Below are 11,572 nucleotides of genomic sequence, written 5' to 3'. Positions count from 1 at the left end.
ATATGGACCAGTATTTTGCCATAGTATAAAGTAGATCTACAATGTTCTAGTAGACAATGAAATCAATTTTTTATTATTATTTTTTATACAACTTAGAATGGCAAACAAGCTGACGGCCCACCTGATGGAAAGTGGTAACCGTCGCCTATAGACATGAGCAGTACCATGGACATAACAGAGTATACAATTATGAAGCATATATTTCCTATCCTTTAATTGAAATTTTAAACTTGATATTACAGCTAAATTACTATTATAAGGATCAATATAAACTAAATTTACAATAGATATTAATTAGATTTACTTTACATTTAGTTGTCGACAGTGCGTAACATAATAGTTTCGTCAAAGTATCAAATTAAAATTTTAATTATACATATATTTAGGGAACGGCGCATCGGAATCAATAATTGACTGGAATGATTAGTTTCTAACTCTTTTGTTTATTTATTGGAAAATTATTTTGTTAATGCTAATTTAATTAATAACTTCAAATTTAAAGTGTTTGATATAATGGTATTATTGTACAATACATCTAACAAGTAAGTAGACAGGATACTGTAGCCTCCTAAGTGGTGTATAGAAACGTAATATCCCTTACGTATGGAAGACTTTAGTCTAGGTGCTTTAGAAGTATAATGTATATATATATATATATATATATATATATATATATATATATATATATATATATATATATACGAGGTCTGTCCGGAAAGTTCGTATAAAAGTGTTCTGGAATGCGAGAAAGAGGAGTGGGGAGGCCAGGTAAGCGCAGGACCCCTTCCTTATGTCCCTAACAATGCTTCAGTTCTGGTCTGACCGCCGTGCGGTGCGAATACGCCATCTGTGAAGTTACCTAACGAAACCCCGTCGGCATGGAGCCCGCTTCCGTTGAAGAGCAGCGCGTCGTAATCAAGAGAATGGTGACTTTTTGAACCGAGTCATCACTGGAGATGAGTCTTGGTTCTACGAATTTGATGTCGAATTAAAATCCCAAAGCAAAGATACATCCGGGGATCAAGAAAATCCTGCTCAAATGTCAAGACAATGTTGATTGTTTTTTTCGATGTTCGGGGGATTGTCCATCAAGAATTCGTCCCTCCAGGCCAGACAGTTGATGGAAAATTCTACGTCGATGTGCTCAGACGCCTCAAAGCTCGTGTGGCACGAGTTCGTCCAGAATTGGCGCGAGAGGGGCGTTGGATTCTTCACCACGACAATGCCCCTGCCCACACCTCTCTTGTTGTCCGTGAGTTTTTGAGTAAAAATTCCATTACGGTGACCGAACACCCCCTATTCGCCGGATTTGGCCCCGTGTGACTTCTTCTTGTTCCCAAAAACCAAATTGGTACTTCGGGGGCGGCATTTGGGGGACATAAATGAGATAAAAAAAGCTACGACGGGGCAGCTGAGAAACCTACAACCAGAGGACTTTCAAGGAGCCTTCTCACAGTGGAAACGGCGTTGGCACAAGTGCATTATGTCACAGGGGGAGTACTTTGAAGGGGATAAAATTGATTTACCTGAATAATTGTAAAATAAAATTTTTAAAAAACTTTTATACGTACTTTCCGGACAAACCTCGTATATGTATTTAATAATAAAACAAAATATTTAAGTGTTTCTATCAGTGGTTTAATGGCCGTAGTAAAATGATATTTGTCCATATTAATATTTTAACGAGCCGTAGTTGTACGCTTGTGACGATGTAATTGATGAAATACAATTACAGTTTTTGGCAATCTGTCTATATTATAGTCTCGGGTCTCACATAAAACTACCAAACTGATATTGATGAGACTTCCACAGGCACGTGTAGTTAGTAGTGTATGTTAACGTAATGGACTTCAGGTAAATCCAAATCCCTAAAGGTGTCAAATGGGGGGTTAATGGTAACGTGAAATGAGTACTCTATATAGTTCGATGTAGAGAGATTTGGTAGCTTCTACAAAACATTCCATCCTTAAAAGGCCGGCAAGATGTCAACAAATTCTCTGGCGTTGTTATTAATAAAAATAGAATAAAGTATATGTTAAGAAGCATAATCTTCAATGAGGTAGTCCGAGGCATTACCGCCTTTTCTTAATGGGATGGATGAAAAGGCAGGTCAGTTAGCCCATCGTGACGAATTCAACGATAAATTAATCACGATAGTTTCCAGGGGGAGCCGCGTGGAGGTCGACTTGATAGGGTATATTGATAGCATTATCAACTAGTCTCCCCATTACTAACAATCCCTTCCCCCAGGCATTAGCGACTGTTGCCGATGCAGTGAATGTAACACTCGACATCCACACATTTCGCCCAGCATATTGAAATCCAACGTGGCGAGTGGGGGGGGGGGCGGGGCCGGGGGTGACACTACCACCATTACTCGGATTAATTATTTTTTGTTAATGTTCATGCGCTGAAACGTAAAAAATGTATTTGTACATAAACGCACCGACTGTAGTGAATTAATTTAAATCTGAATCTAACATGAAACGGGGTTAAAAATGTTGAATGACGCAAATGTTTAACGACCTCTCCGAGAAGGGAGATCTTTAATTAGATTTTTCTATTAATTTGGAATTCAGCACAACTGCACAACTGTAAAGAAGTAAAGAAGGCGATGAGATTTAAAAAATTGTGTGTATAAAAATAAAGAAAAAAAGTCTTTGCATAAATACAAATGATCGTGAGCTATTCATATAAATTGTGAATACTTTCAACTGAAGGCCAAACGGTGGTTTTCAGTTTAACTATATTTTATATTTTTATATGTGTATATGTATGAGTGTGTTTGTGTGTATGTGTGTCTCAGTGTAACATCGCCCTCACCGTGTGTTATATTTTTTTGTCTTTTTTGATCTCGCAAAGAAAGCATTATTAATAAACTTAATCATGTATAATATATATTTACCAGAGGGACACTTTGTACAAAAGTTGATTGCTTGGATACCTCCGTCCCATTCGTGTTTCAACCGTGAAGCAGTTGTTTGCATGGCTGTGTTTCGGTTTAAAGGGTGGTATATGGCGTGAATTTACTGGGTACAAAGGAATAACATCTGAGTCCTCAGGAATGGCAAGGCATGGGGGGTATCATGGGCGAAACAGTATACTCTGTCATGTCCATGGTACTGCTCATGTCTATAGGCGACGGTTACCACTTTCAATCAGGTGGACCGTCAGCTTGTTTGATATTCTAAGTTGTATAAAAAAAAATGTAAAAAATATATAGTCATATAAAATCACCAACAACAATAACACTGTGTTTACTGCACTGGTATTGGTTGAGTAATAATAATATTAAATTGGGGTTTGTTTCTTTATGGAACAAAATATTTATTTCTTACTTTTATATTCTAATAATATAATTTCCTAATAAATAGTAAGTGAATTTATGAAATATCGTCCTGTAAATGACATTTCGGATCTAATATCGATGCGGAATATACGTGCTTATTGCCATCCTGGCTGCCGCGCTCCGCTCTCTAGGGTTACCACCAATTTTTTTGGCTTTTAATTTTTTGCTGATAATTTTTATATAACGTTCGAAAAATACACACTGGCCGAATATAGTATATTTTAACCAGATAGCAGCAACATTCAATAAATTAATTTCTTGCATCATTTGAGGCTATGGCTTACCACTTGGGTGAATGGTTGCATAGACAGCCATCACGAACAGCTTCAGAGCGTGTAATATAAGTAGTTCTCCAGAGGTTACTAATCACGTATTTAATAATTAAAATATGTACCAATGTTTATTTTATAAATGCACTACAGTTTTACGTCTGCTGTTCCTATTAATATTTTTTGACAACCCTGTTGCCGTCACGCCATTGAACACGTACCTACCGGGCTACGGTTTGTTGACGATATCCTTGGAATTCCCTAATTCCGCAGGTCCACGCAAACATCCGATCGTTCGTTAAGCGCTGTACTTTAATAAGAATGTGGCTCTAACTAATTCGGTTAATACCGCTATAGCGTTACTTCACTTCGATATTATACGGCTCGTTACATGAAATTACAAGCTCGGAATGATGTCTGCATATCGGCGAATGGTGGGGGACACGAGAAAAGCATTAGTGGCGCTATGTCGACACACTGCGCCTTCTTTCCCCGGCTCACGAAATTGCAATGAGTTCTTGTAATGTCTGAATGTCTGTCTCGTGTACCACTTAACGGTATCGTGTTATGTGAAGGCAAGAAGTTTATAGCTTTTACCCGAGAAAGATAAATAAGGAAGAAAATGTTTGTTTTATAGCGGCGATAGGTGAGGTATCGGAGTCATGTGGGATGTAGGTGGAAAGCAAGCTCACTTTTGTGTTGTCTTCTTGATATATTTTTTTTACTACTATTTTTTTTACTGACAAGGAAAAGAAGGTTATATTTTTCGAGTTTACGTTAGTTCATCCAGATTAATAGTAATGCTCTTGTTCTTAGCTCCGGACCTTTAGCGAAACATGTAGCCTTATTTATTTTGCTACCTAATAGAGTTTATTCCCTTGTCCCATATTAAGTGTACGGCGAACGAATCGGCGTAGCCGTTTTTTTTTATTGCGAACCAAAACCTAATAATGGACACGCGATTCCACATTCTAAATATTCTTCATTTTAAATATTTTCAACGTAATCTTACAGTCGGTTTCTTTGTGTCACGTTCCTTTGTTAATTATAAACCCTTTCAAGCGTACAATACTTTTACGAAACTCCGTCAGTTAAAACTGAAGTCGGTTCTTTGTGTAAAAAATTACGTCCTATTGTTTTCCATTGGAATACTTAAAATTCTGAGACTAAAAGAAGAGTTAGCGTTCCATTTGCGTTATTGTGTCGCAAGTACGTTCGTGGAGTGGATTCATCGTTATCGCCGCTCTAAGTATCTGCTGTTAACGAATCGTAACCGAGCGCTGAATGTAAATGAGCGTAGTAATTAGCGCCGACTGGCCGCTGCTTAGCATGCAGCCGACGCCGCGACGGTAGCCGCGCGCCCAGCCACGCGCCGCACAAGAGGGAGCAATCAAGCGCCTCCCGCAAACAGCTCTAAGTTTTACGCGTCCAAACGAGCATAGTTCACTTTAAAATTACGAAGCCGTCCGCCGTCAATCGTTGTGTACCTACTACAATTGGACTTGTTCCTAACTGTAGACTGAGATACAAAGCGAGTAATAAACTGTTATAAAATAGTGATGGACAAGTAGGTATATTCTGTTAAGAAAAAAAAAAACGTTTGTTGTGAAAACACTGATAATCACGATGTCTCGTAGACACCGCACATAGAAAATATTTGAACATAGAATCCATTATATCACGTTTATAAACCTAGATATTGATTTGCAATAGTTGTTTTTAAAATCTTTATCTCGTGTAATTGCAATTTGAAACGATCTCTAAAATCGTATTATAATCTATTTCAAGAGTAAGACCTTTGCAATGATCTTAGTTCGTTTAGATTATACTCGAATGACCGCTCCCGTTTCGTAAGTTATAAGCGTTGATTAGGAAATTCGATCCCGGCCTTTATTTCTAATCCCAAAATCTCTGGATTATACTCAGTCAATTCTCGGATTCCGGGATTATTTCGGAATTAAGGGTTGTAAATAAATAATAAGGAAATCTTAAAGACATCAGGTCCTTAATCAACAAATGAAAATTTAAACAAAATTTATTAAACAATTCACACAGTTGAAGTGATCTAATAGCTTTATATTGTGTGTATGTCACAAAGATACAATATTTCTGTTTATTCTGTAAGTATTATTGTCGAAACTATAATGGCGGGTAAAGTTAATAACGTCATGTAATCCATAACTGAGTCGGCAGACGAGCGTGACAAAATCACGGCACGAATATGAGCCAGTGTTGCTAGATTGCAAATTTTTCCACAGTTTTGGGTTAAAATTTTTATGTTATTAATTTTTAAAGTAATTAAATTATTACAATTAATTTTAATAGAACTAAAAATGGCAAACAAGCTGACAGCCCACCTGATGGAAAGTGGTAGCCGTCGCCCATAGACATAAACAGTACCATGGACAACAAAATCATCTATGATAGCCTTCGTATATGGAAAATAATTAAATGGGTGTTGAAAAATTGCGCAATTGTTTGACAGTTTTGGTATTTGTTTATAAACCATATATAGTAGTATATTTATATTGTGATATAATATACTATAAATGGACGAAGTAAGCTGTGGTGAAGAAATTAACGTATAGCACTACATTTCTTATTTTTCTATGTCCGTGTAACAGTTATATGGTAAAACGTAGTAAAAATCAACATAAGTTTGTAATAAGGTACAAATTAGACTATTATTAATAAACATTTGATGTAGTAGAAATATTTGAAATTGGATAAAAGTAAAAAATCGCGTCTGGCAACGCAGTATGAGTATCCAACTGTAGGGAGGAGGATACGAGTTATGTCCTTATAAGCCGTCCGCGTTCATGGAATTGTTTACACGAAAGTAAATATTATTAACGAAGGGATTGCTCGTGTACGATGTTATATAAGACGCTGCCACTACCGCTTCCACTCGTATAAGATTGCGTGTATTTATTCAATTAGCAGTAGACTGGTCCAAATATTCCCAAAGAAATTTTAGGATATGACCAAAAATACCTGATACTAAATAACGGTATGGATGACCATATATACATATATAGTTTAATTCGATTTTATTCGATCATTTATTGCTATTTCATGTTGTAACAATATAGGTCTTAAGCTATTAAAAGTAAAGAATCGACATGACAGCAATCACATTAATAAATATTACAAAAGTTATACAACTACATTTTTATATTATTCATGTATAGTCGATTAACACAAAATAAAACATTATTACTTTAAAACAAAACAAATAGGTACAAATACAATTAAATTTTGTCATTAAAAAAAAGGAACCTATCAATTAATTGTGTCAAGGAAACTGTATTCATCTGACGACATATGTATTTTGCAATGATTCCTTTGACATTTGAACTCACATTTTGGATGAGTTGCGCTCGATAAGGAGCTCGATCAAATCGAGGATGATGTGGTTTGATTGTAGCACCAATTAGTCGCGGTGGGGCTGCTGTCAGCGACATCACTGCATATCAATTAGTGGCCGGTAACAGCCGGCGCAACTCACGCTTGTCACATTAAGACTGAAAATCATATTAAGCTGACAAGTAAAATTATATTCCGAGTAAGGAATACATTATCAAAACCACTGACGTAATTTTAAAAGAGTGATCTGTTAGTGAAATTGAACGAAGAAACATAAGCCAAAAGGCGATACGAACAAACGTTATGGGAGACTTTTGTTATTATTCTACCCGTGTTTTTATGGGGAAAAGGATAGTAAAATCCTTTTTGTTTCTGTGTGGTAGTGTTATTATATTTATTATATTCTTTATTGCATTTGTAAACAAAAAACATATAGCGATTTGTTTAATAACTTATTGGCAAGCTCTATATGCTCTTTTCTTGAAGGTTATGATGTTATGTTACATGTTATCCATTGGTGTGCGGAACATAATTACTGGTGCTCGAGTACCAAACGTAGTGGGGCATCGAAACCTATTCATACTACTTTACTATTTGTAATATTAGTAGGATTTCAAATCGTCTAAATTTGGTAGTTGAAGTTAAAGTGAAGTTACTAGTGGCCGCTGAAAATAACAAATTGCAAGCTTCGTTTGTATCTCGAGTGGGATCATTGCTATCGTGACAAATGCGGGTGTGATGGTGCAATCCCAGCAGATCGCCGCAGTATTATCCCGGCATTCGGTACAGAATACGAAACAAAACACCCTCTTTATTCCACTTTATTCGGGCAATAACGATAAAACCGACGATTTACGCTGTCCGCCTTATGAAATATAAACTCTTAAAATATTCCTTATTTATTCGACGCTCCGCGGTGTTTATAAATTAATTACCGCCACCGAGGGCTGCGATGTGTTTATTTATTTGCGTGATGGCGGCCGGCGCCACTCGCTTCAGTATTACCAAATTTTACAAGTGCGAGTTTACCTGTAGTGATTTATAGCCCAATATCGAGGGCGAGGGGTGGGCTCTCTCCTGCATGCATAAAAAGGTGTTTTATCGTCGATAGCGCGTCAGCCGTATCCCTCGATCAGCCCTTCAGTTCCGCCGGGCGTCCCGTTCGCCGTTTATGTGCTTGATAATTCCCGATCTCATATGTGGATATTTGTCTGCATACATTGAGAAATTTATAGCGCTAAAGCTACTATAATTTATTTTGTGTCAAATAATGTTTTAATCTATCAAATGCACTAATTCCAACTCAATGATTGATATACTCGTATTCTTGCTAGCAGCTAACTAATAAACTTGTTCAATCAAATCTAGTTAGCTGCTGATGACATAGCTTTGATAGCAAATGGGATGTTAGGTACGAAGACACGAGCACAAAGCATTAGACAATGCATTCGAGCGCAGATGCTTGTGGTCGTAATACCTGTCGTAGGTACAAGTACCTTGAACAAAGTGACTTCTATTTCGAACGTAAACAATTGCCTACTAGGATTTACATAGTTACCACTCTACGATAGGAAGGTCTAAATGACATCGTTCGTTGCTCATTGTAGAGGTTATTTTTCTAGTGAAAAAATGTACTCCATATTCATGCGTTTCCTTATGAGAAAAGAAAAGGAAACGCATAAATATGGCAGCATCACGAACAGAGTTTTATCATATGAATGCGCCTTTATTAACGCTATAAAAATGAAACTGTTTCTAAACTTTCATACAAACAAACTAACATATTTTCGGGATCTCTGGACAAGGAAATACAGCTTATACATCATAAAAGTACTGGGATATCTTTTGAAAAATATCAATTGTATAGATACCTTTCTACGATCTAATTACATAGATGTACAATTATATAGAGCAGGTAGATATATTTTCCAATATAATATCTTAAGCGAACGCTATAAGGTCATTTATGTAAGTCCTGGTATTCGCCTGGTATTTAGGAAATTAAACAGGCGAAGCGTGCGAGTCGTTGGCATCCTTTTATTTTCGAATATTCGGCGCGCAGGTACCAGGGTTTCCTTGCTTCAGTCGTGACTTTCAGTATGTAGTTATTTTAATATGATACACTATGTAATATTTGTGGATACTATTTTTTAGGAGTTTCTACGCACAAAGTTTCAAAATATTATATAATTAATAATATTGTGACGTCATCGGTTAAAGTAATATTGGGGAATGGATGGCGACTGCTGATCACCAGTCACGGATGAATTTTTTTCCTACTTCTTCTAATATCAAACTCATTACTTGAAAAAGGCACTGTCTTCTGAAATATTCTGTAATAACATAATAACTCATTTATTTATTTAACTTTTTATTGCACCATAAACAAAAATATACAATGACAAGTGAATAATTTAAGTGAAATTAAATTTAATTAATTAATTAATAATCCTAATTCTCCTTACCTATTCTCCATTCGGCTCGCTTCTTTCTACTACTGCTTAAACTACTGATAATATTTTTCATCATCTGCTTTATGTATGTATGTATTAGAATAAAAATATAATTTTGTATATTTATCTAAAGTTGTATTTAATTGTGTCTATTTGTCTATATTTATTCATTTATCTATATACATATATATCCTATAGTTTATATTAATGCATGTGTTTTTATATAGTTTCCCTTTTATTGTAAAGTACCACCATCAAAGATCTCTGTTTGCCTGATGGTCGACTAGTAGAGACTTTAGGTGTTATGTTCGCCATGTGTACCTTTGTTTTATACATGAAAGTTAAATAAATAATAGCAAGAAATGGAATCCAAACTAAAAATTATTCACATGACTCTACCAGCTACTTCGGGAAGAGCGGGCAACTTTTAATCGAGTACAACGAGAAAGATAATGTATTGTTGATTTGTTGTTTACTTTACCAATAGTTATAAACGGTCTAAAAATAAACGACTATAAATCTCTATTTACAATAATAGTACTAATAAGTTAAAAGTAACAATATCTTAGGGAAACTCGTAGTAGTTCAGACATGTAGATGAGTATTAACAAACTCTTCTCCAAGTGTGCTGTTGCGATGAGGAAGTTTTTCAACAAACAAATTGCATAAAAGCGGCATGTAAGTCTTTTCCACATAACACCGCGTCGACATGAAGAAGGATTTGCGAATACAGCGTTATAAATATGCTGATATTTTTAATATTGTATTCGTATTCCGCGTACTAGTAAACTTCCCTGTATGAAGAGTTTATTTTTTATACAACTTAGAATGGCAAACAAGCTGACGGCCCACCTGATGGAAAGTGGTAACCGTCGCCTATACACATGAGCAGTACCATGGACATAACAGAGTATACTGTTTCGCCCATGACACCCCCCATGCGTTGCCATTCCTGAGGACTCAGGTGTTATTCCTCTGTACCCTGTAAATTCACACCATATCCCACCCTTCAAACTGAAACACAGCCATGCAAACACATCTGCTTTACGGTTGAAACACAGATGGGATAGAGGTACCCAAGCAATCGACTTTTGTACAAAGTCTCCCTCTGGTGGTGGTGGTGGTGGAGTTTGTAGATATGCATTAAATTTTATATTGTAAGCTATATTTAAAATTAATTATACTACACATCTAAGTACAGCATGGATGATCTTCACGGTAGTACGAATCCGCGGTTGCGAGAGTATGACGCGCACCTGGTCTCCGTTATTCACAAGAATGTTTCATATTACTCTTCTCCGCGCATTGTCGCATTTCATTGCGACATCTGTTACATACTACGTAAAAATAACTGCACAAAGCGAATAAATACTAGAGAGAAACACAATTGTTTTTATTTATATTCGAATAGAAATTTCAATAGCAAATAAACTATACCTTATATTTCATTCATAATAATTCCCTTTTGATTGTACTATTAAAGTCGAAAGATCTATTGAAAGGGATTCAAGAGATATTATTCGACATTCACTCTTCGCTTCGTTTGTTCATTAAAATCGGTCCGTTATTGACGAAACCATATTTTTAATAATTATTGTTCTAATTGAACAAATGTTAGAGCTACTCGTATTGAATTATTTCGTTATTACAAACTAATAATAATATGACTTATTTTTATAATTTAAAACAATTATTTATGTGTTTATAGGATCACCAACATAAGATACAGATAAACATTTCAATACAATACACTGGCAGATTAGATCTAACTGTTCTTACATTTACAGGCGACCACAGCATGAAATTATATATAAAGAATATTAAAATTTCTTTTACCAAAGTAAACGACCATAATAATAAAAATTTACGCCATAAGGGCAAATTACTGCCACCACTGTGTCGATTGAAAAAGGTCGGCAATTCGTTCCTAGGAGATTGTGTAAGATATTGTAATATACAGCCAAAATCTATCCTGGACCTTCCCGAAGTTGGTCCAGGAAGAAGACGTTTTAAAACTGTTGTAAAAAAGAATGTTTCTAGAAAGACCTATTACATTGACAAAAGGTAATTCAAACGGAATTTCTATACGTGCACAGTTGCTGAAATTGTCTATTTCTTAAACGTTATCATTTTTG

Source organism: Galleria mellonella, unplaced genomic scaffold, assembly GCF_026898425.1.
Source record: "Galleria mellonella isolate WM207_F2 unplaced genomic scaffold, CSIRO_AGI_GalMel_v1 utg574, whole genome shotgun sequence".
NCBI lineage: Eukaryota > Metazoa > Arthropoda > Insecta > Lepidoptera > Pyralidae > Galleria > Galleria mellonella.
This window is presented reverse-complemented; position numbering follows the sequence as displayed.